This window comes from Carettochelys insculpta, chromosome 4 (genome assembly GCF_033958435.1).
Source record: "Carettochelys insculpta isolate YL-2023 chromosome 4, ASM3395843v1, whole genome shotgun sequence".
NCBI lineage: Eukaryota > Metazoa > Chordata > Testudines > Carettochelyidae > Carettochelys > Carettochelys insculpta.
The window spans coordinates 72,116,846-72,124,403 of NC_134140.1; the positions used below are offsets into that span (position 1 = coordinate 72,116,846).

General features: G+C 45.2%; 1 long non-coding RNA gene across 1 annotated transcript in view; it reads left to right on the forward strand.

Moving 5' to 3' along the window:
- Nucleotides 1–6,916, forward strand: part of LOC142012070 (uncharacterized) — a 64,606-nt gene extending 57,690 nt beyond the window's left edge. Inside the window, exons 2-4 of the long non-coding RNA XR_012645255.1 lie at nucleotides 3,404–3,494; nucleotides 5,896–6,004; nucleotides 6,276–6,916. This is a non-coding gene — a long non-coding RNA (uncharacterized LOC142012070). The remainder of the gene's footprint in view (nucleotides 1–3,403; nucleotides 3,495–5,895; nucleotides 6,005–6,275) is intronic.
- Nucleotides 6,917–7,558: the final 642 nt, after the last annotated feature.

A 7,558-nucleotide genomic window follows, 5' to 3' on the forward strand; every position in this document is an offset into this window, starting at 1 on the left:
GTAATATGGACAAGACCAAACCAGGCTTTTGGGTGGGCACAGCCTTCCTCAGCATATCAGATACACTGCCCATGCAATCTAGGCTCCACCCTACTCAGCATCCTCAGTCAAACATGAATCTTCTGCCACCTACGTTCCAGATCAATGAGAATTCTTAATGACCAAGGGGTCAGGGAAGTGTCTTGAAGTGGCTAGTTTGTTTGTTTGTTTGTTTTTAAGCTGAAACTTTCTCTGTGGAGTAAATAATGCAGGTTTGGAGAGCTAAAATTAATAAAATTGACTTTTCTTTTGCAAAATTGTGTTTGTGTCAATGACTCCACCATCCAAACACAACAACCAAACAAAATCCAAAGAAGTCAAAACTGGGTGCCTGTCACCTGAGGATGAGATGCAGAGATAAAGTTTCTTGACACCTTAAATGACTGCTTCTTGGGGAAGCTAATCCTGGAACCCACAAGAAGAAAGGCCATTCTTGCCTTAGTCCTATGTGGAGCATGGGATTCGTCCAAGAGGTAAATATGGCTGGACTACTGAGGAATGGTGAACATAAGATAATTAAACATCTCTGTGGAGGGGAAAAAAACATAGCAGCCCATCACTGTAGCATTTAATTTCAGCAAGGGAAACTACATAAAAATTCGGATAGTTCATAAAGAAATTGAAAGGTACAATGCCAAAAGTGAAATTTCTGCAAGCTCCATAGAAACTTTAAAAATACCATAACAAAGGCTTGACTAAAATGTATTCCCCAAATTAAAAAAAAAAAGTAAGAGAACCAAAAAAGTGCTACATGAAACAACAAAGTAAAAGAAGCTATGAAAGGCAAAAAGTGGAGCTTAAATACTAATGAGGAAAATAGAAAGGAGCATAAACTCTAGCAAATGAAGCATAAAAATGTAATGAGGGAGGCCAAAAAAAGGATTTGAAGAATGGCTAGCCAAAGACACAAAAAGTAAGAGTAGTAAAATGTTTCAGTGTCTCAGAAGCAGAAAGCCTGCTAATCAACTGGATGATTAATATACTAAAGAAGCACATAAGGATAAGGCCATGGCAGAGAAAAGTCTTCACAGCTGAGAATGAAAGGGAAATTCCCAAATTTGAGCCATTCTTTTTAGGTGACAAATCTGATGAACTGTCCGTATTGAGGTATCTTGAGAGGAAGTTTTTAGAACAAATTGATTAAAAATTAAATAGTACATAGAGACCAGGACTCAATGGTATTCACCAGAGAGTCCTACAGGAACTCATATGTGAAATTACAGAACTACGAACCATGGTCTGTAACCTCTCACTTCTCTGCCAAATGACTGGAAGATAGCTGATGTACAACCAATTTTTAAAAAAGGCTCCAGAGGTGACCCCAGCATTTGCAGGCCAAACAGCATCACTTCAGCACTGAGAAAACTGGTTGAAAATATAGTAAATAACAGAACTGTCAGACACATAGATGATCATAATTTGTTGGGGAAGAGTCAACATGTTTTTCATAAAAAGAAATCATGACTCATAAATCTACAAATATTCTTGAGGCAGTCAACAAGCATGTGGACAAGGGGGAATCCAGTGGAAATAATATATTGATTTCCAGAAAGGCTTTGACAAGGTTCTTCCCCAAAGGCTTTAAAACAAAGTAAGATGGCACGTGAGAAGAGGGAATATCCTTTCCCGGGCCAGTAACGGGTTAATATACAGGAAACAAATGGTAGGAATAAATGCTCAGCTTTCAGAAAGGAGAGAGGTAAATAGCGGTGTTCTGGAGGGTGTTCTGTACATCTCATAGTGTAGATGCAGTCTGTCCCTGTGTTATTTTTGTGGACCAGATGTAATCAAGGGAAGGGGAACAGTTGGTGGAGGGCCAGTTGAGAAGACACACACCTGCTGATTTTTATAAAATCTTTCATAATTCAGTTACAGCTACCATTTTAAAAAGCAATTCAGTCATAGAAGAAAGAGATTTCTGTGCATTTGGCGATCTTTGTTGATGCACTAGTTTTACTTCCTTCCACCTGGAATAATGGACGTTTGCTCACCACAGGAGGGGAACGAGGGCAATGCAATGTGGGAAGATGATGTCAAACACCAGTGAAAATACCCAGGATGCTGTGGGGATGAGGGAACTGAGAGACAGGTTCCCACTATGCACTGCTGCAACAATCAATGTTTGCCCATTGAATGTGGCAGCCATAAGTCAACTTTGTAAGGGGCACATGGGGTGGTGAGGATAGTCAAATTCAAATCTATAAAATCCAGCATTAAAAAAATCAATATTAATACATTTGAATTTATCTCGCAGTGCAGGCATAGCCTTTGTAAAGGTACACTAGAAGCTTGATTATTTGACATCTCTGGGAAACAGGAGTTGCCAGGTGAAAGGGACAGCTCCACTGCTGCCAGCCCAGTAGGGCACCTGGCTCCACCCCGCCAGTCCCAGCCAGGAAGCCAGCCCTGCTGCTGCTGACCCAAATAATGCAGCTTTTACTGCAGTTATGAATTTTAGCCCCAATGGCTACCATGAGGTTCTTAGTGGCCAGCATGTAAACCATGTTGACAGCTAAGAGTTCTAGAAGGTCACAGATTGGATGAAATATTAACTTAATACACTACAGTTTATTACAGCTATACCCAGAATGCTGCCTATTCACACCTAGAGGTCAGCCACAAGTACCAGATAATTCCCCCTTTTCTTTATTATACATGTACATTTCTTTTGGCATCATGGCATCATACAATGCAGTAGCTACAGGAATGTAGGAAGACCAAATTGATATAGTTTTGCCAGTCTAGGTGGGTGGTGGGGGGGTGTATGGAAGTATAAAACAATTGCCCCATAATGGAAAAAAAATCTGTTAGTTGGATCTCCATAAAATACATTTTTTATTTTTTTTTAAAAATGTTACCTTTTGTTGTGCATTATGTGTTGGCAAATTTGGGAAGGAACAGACTAAATATTGCCTAAAATCTCTCTTGGGAGGAATCTAATAAGGCGGGGTGAGAAGTTTAAATGCCGAGCAGTTCTTGGTAGAGCCTTAACTTTTTTCTTAGGTGTGCTGAGCACCTGCTTTATTCATAATGTCAGTATTTAGCTGATTAGCTTTCCACAGAGAAGCCCATGTTCTGCAATAAGCTGCTGTTTGTCATAGGCCACACACAGGATGCCCTCAACTATTCACTGTTTCAACTGTTTATGGTTTTGTGTATTTGCGGTGCACTTTGTAGCACTAGCCCAAGCACAGGACTCAGCAGGACAACGCTTTTTCTGTGTGCTCTAATAATGGAGCCTGAGAATTAAAAGGGAATTGGAAGCTGCAATTATGCCTACTAGGAAATTTTAGATGTTATTCATACTTATTGTATTATTATATGTAAATATTAATCCATAATATCATTATATTGTTTTATACAGAAAATGTGGTTGTTCTGTGCTGGGCACGCCGCTCCAGTTTTCATGGATTTCACCATTCTCAGTGATCCCAGGAACATATCCCCAGCACATGGTAAGGGTCTCTGTATACATTTACAATGCTACTGCACTCTATCGAACTTCAGTGTAAACATGATGCCAAAAGGAAGGGTTCTGCTACCAGCATAGGTAATCTACCTCCCCAAGGGGTAATACTAGGTCGGCAGAAGGAATTTTTTGTTAACCTACCTCTGTCTACATCAGGAGTTATGTCTGCATAGTTACATCTCTTTGGGAGTGGATTTTTCTCATCCATGTTAGTCTCTTTCGCCAAAAACAAAGTGGAATTCTGTGGCAACTTAAAGACTAACACACTGATTTGGACAGAAGCTTTTGTGAGCTGGAGAGCACTTCATTCATCTGATGAAGTGGAAACTTCAGTTTGGTAGGGATATATACACACACACAGATATCTTGGTAAATTAAGTTATATTACGGTAAGGAGGACCAGTACTAATGTGGCCAGTTCGGTCAGGGTGGATGTGGCCCACTCCCAATAGTTGAGAAGGTGAGAATACCAAAAAGAGGAAAATTACTTTTTTGTAATGAGCTAGCCATGTTTCATTTCTATTCAGATCAGTTTGATAGGGTCAACTTTACATATGAATTTCAGCTCTGCGGTTTCACATTGCAATCTATTTTGAAGTTGAGAGAAAATTTCAAACAACTTCCACCCTTACTGAATTGGCCTGATTAGTACTGGTCCTCAGCACAGTAATGTAATACGCCCATCTTTGAATGCGTGTCTTCATGACTGCTAAATTGAAATTTCCACTTCATGCATCTGATGACGTGGGCTCCAGACCACAAAAGCTTATATCTGAATATATTTATTAGTGTTTAAGGTATCACAGGACTCCTCCTTGTTTTTATGTCAATCTGTCTTACACAATCTAAAAGAAAAAGCGAAATGCTCCTTCCTGAGAGAGCAGTGGTAGAAAACACAATAGCCTGAATGCAGTTTGTTATCACCTGCATTGTCTCTTCTGCACATTTCTACACAGAACCTAATTATACTAGCAAATGCCATGACATTTCTCTTTCAGTGAGAAACTGAAATGTTGCTAAAGCCCCAAACTTATGCTTTTTCCTAGACAAGGAGTGACAACATAATCTGATTATCTCAGATTTTATAATTAGGTAATTCAGTGTATTTTAAAGGAATAATGGCAGTGTTTCATACAGGGCTGTTTACTTGTCCCTCTCAGTGAGGACCTCAAGTGAAAGCTGAACATCTCCACACATAAGCCATTATGGTCAGTTTGCTTGCAAATAAAGCTTCCCATCTTAAACATAAAATAAGACTAAGCAAGACTAAAACATAGCAAGACTTGCATATACATACAGGGCATACATTTTTAAAGATACTCACTAAAAGAGAATTCTGAAGGAAGGAGATAAGTTTTCTGTAGTATTAAAGTATAAACCAATAAAATTACATATTAGGTAATATAGAAGTAAACATTCCCAAAAACGTGTCATGTTAAACAAATCCATAAAAGAGACATTTGTTTGGTTCGTTCACTAGAATTATAAAGGACACTTACCTTATTTTGCAGTTTCTGATCTGGCACCTTGATTCTTGCTAGGAAAGAAAAGGAAAAGTTTCCACTTACTTTCACATGGAAAAGCACGTTATTGTTTTTTTACAGATGGGAATGATAGTTTTCTGTGTGTTGGGACATGCTGCATGCTCACTGCTAGACAAGCCAAAACTTGAAACCTGTCCGGCCATGTCTACACTATAACACACTTTCAAAAAGACAGCTTTCAAAAATACACGTCGAAAGACAGCCTTTCGAAAAGGAGCATCCACACAGCCAAACAGGGATCAAAGGGCTGCCCTGCTCATTGGAAAGGCCCCACTGCTCTTTTGGAAGAGAATGTCCACACGTCCCAGGGCACCCTTTCAAAAGTACAGAGCCAGTAAATGCCATGGGCAGGGTCACATGGCGGCCAGGCCCTTCCGGGGCTGTCACCAGCTGCTCCTTTAAATGGAAGCCTCGGCCTGTCAAGTTGAGGGCTGGCTAGCTGTCTGCAGGCAAGCAGAGGAAGACCATGCAAAGGAGGCACCATGGGCCACCCCATGGATCCTGAGCAGCTCCTCCCCTCATCCATCCAGCTGTGGTTAGTACACTGGCTGTGGTGCTGGCTGCGGTCCTGCATTGGCTTTGGGTGGCCAACCTGGTAGCCACCCTCCTGGAGGCTTCCCTCAGGGCACGATGCCTTCACCAGGTCTCCTGAGCCATCTGTTGCTTGTGGGACTACCCCAGAAAAAGCATGGACTAGTGGGAGTGGCTGGTGCTGGAGGACTGGGGCAACAGTGGCTACAGAACTTCAGGATGATCAAGGGGACATTTCTGGAGCTGTGCCATTGCCTCATCCCAGCCCTTCAGGACTATGACACTCACATGAGGCCCGTGCTCCCCCTGCAGAAAAGAGTGGCAGTTGCCTTCCTGAAACTGGCCACCTCAGAAAGCCACCGAGTCATCAGCCACCAGGTTGGGGTGGGCAGGGCCACCATCGAGGCCCGTCCTTAATGAGGTAAGCCATGCTTGGCGCATACACCCATTACATGTGGGGGGCTGAGGGGAGGGGGCTCCCTGACAAGGTGCACCATCAGGAACTGGGGGGCAGCCCCCGGCAAGCACAGGGGAGGGGATGTGGATGGGCAGGCATGCAGGGGGGAAGGTATCCCAGGCAGTCATGCCCTGTAGGGGATGGGGGCAAGGACAGGGCAGCAGGGACGGGGATGGGTGGGAATGTTGTTCCCCAATCCACACTCACGAGCGCCTTGTCTCCTCATGCTCTGCAGATTGTCTGGGCCATCAACAAGGTCCTCCTGTGGCAGCTGATCCACATCAGGGACCTCAACAATGCCATCCAGGGATTTGATGAGTTGGGCTTCCCCAACTGATTCAGGGAACTGGATGGCAGACACATCGCCATCCGGACCCCAGAGCACAATGGTGGGGCCTGTGTGAACTGCAAGGGCTACCGCTCCATGGTGCTGCAGGTGCTCATCAATGTCAAGGGCCAGTTAATGGACATATGTGTGGGCTGTCCAAGCCACGCCCACAGTGCCAGGGTGTTCCAGAACTCGGAACTGGGCCGCTGGGCTGGGTGAGGGGACCTATATCCCCCACAGGAGCTCCCCATTGGGAACACCATAATGCTGCCCTGCATCATGGTCTACGTGGCCTACCTCCTGCAGCCCTGGCTCGTGAGGCTGTACACAGGTCACACGCAGCCTACCCAGGACATTTTAAATAAACAGCTCAACCAGCCCTGGAATATGGTCAATCGATTTGGCCACCTGAAGGGGCACTTCCGCTGCCTCCTAACGAGGAGGGAGGTGGGCCTTCCCAATGTCCCAGCAATGGTCAGGGTGTGCTGCATGCTGCGCACCCTTATGGAGGCCAAACATGAGGACTTTGCGCAGGTGTGGGCTGCCAAGGCCGGGTGCGGTTACGAGCAGCCACCCTCCACCTTGTGCTGCCAGACTGAGAGGGACAGGCTGTGGGTAAGTGAGGCCCTGTGTGAACCCTTTGCCTGGGAGCCACATTGACACCTCCATGCACACACACACCACACTACCACTTTCACATATACACAGGGGTAAACACAAATAAATGATTTACTGAGCACCTAAGCAAACACTGCATGGACGTAACCTTGCAAACTGTGTACAGGGGGTTGGAGGAACTGTTTACAGAGGTGGTCTGGACCAGGGTGGGCAGACACCAATGCCCCAGGAGGGCCGGGCTTTGGGGTGGGGGACCTTAATTCTTGATGAGGGTTGAGGGATGGGATCCCTGTTGCCCATGTGTGTCCCTACCCTCCATGTCAGGAGGCCCCATCAGGGCTAGTCTGGGGCTGGGACCGTGGGGAGGTAAGGGCATGGCTGGGCATGCAGCCTTGGATGCCTTGCAAGGGCTGACACTGGGGGAGAGAGGGCAGAGGGAGCTGCCTCCACAAGGCCGGCCCTGGCCACAAGCATGTGGGCCAGCTAGATGAGGCTGGTTGGGATAAGGGCAGGAAGGGTGGGCCAGTACAGGGGGGAGACTGGAGGAGGGGAGGCTGGAGGGGGCCGGGTGA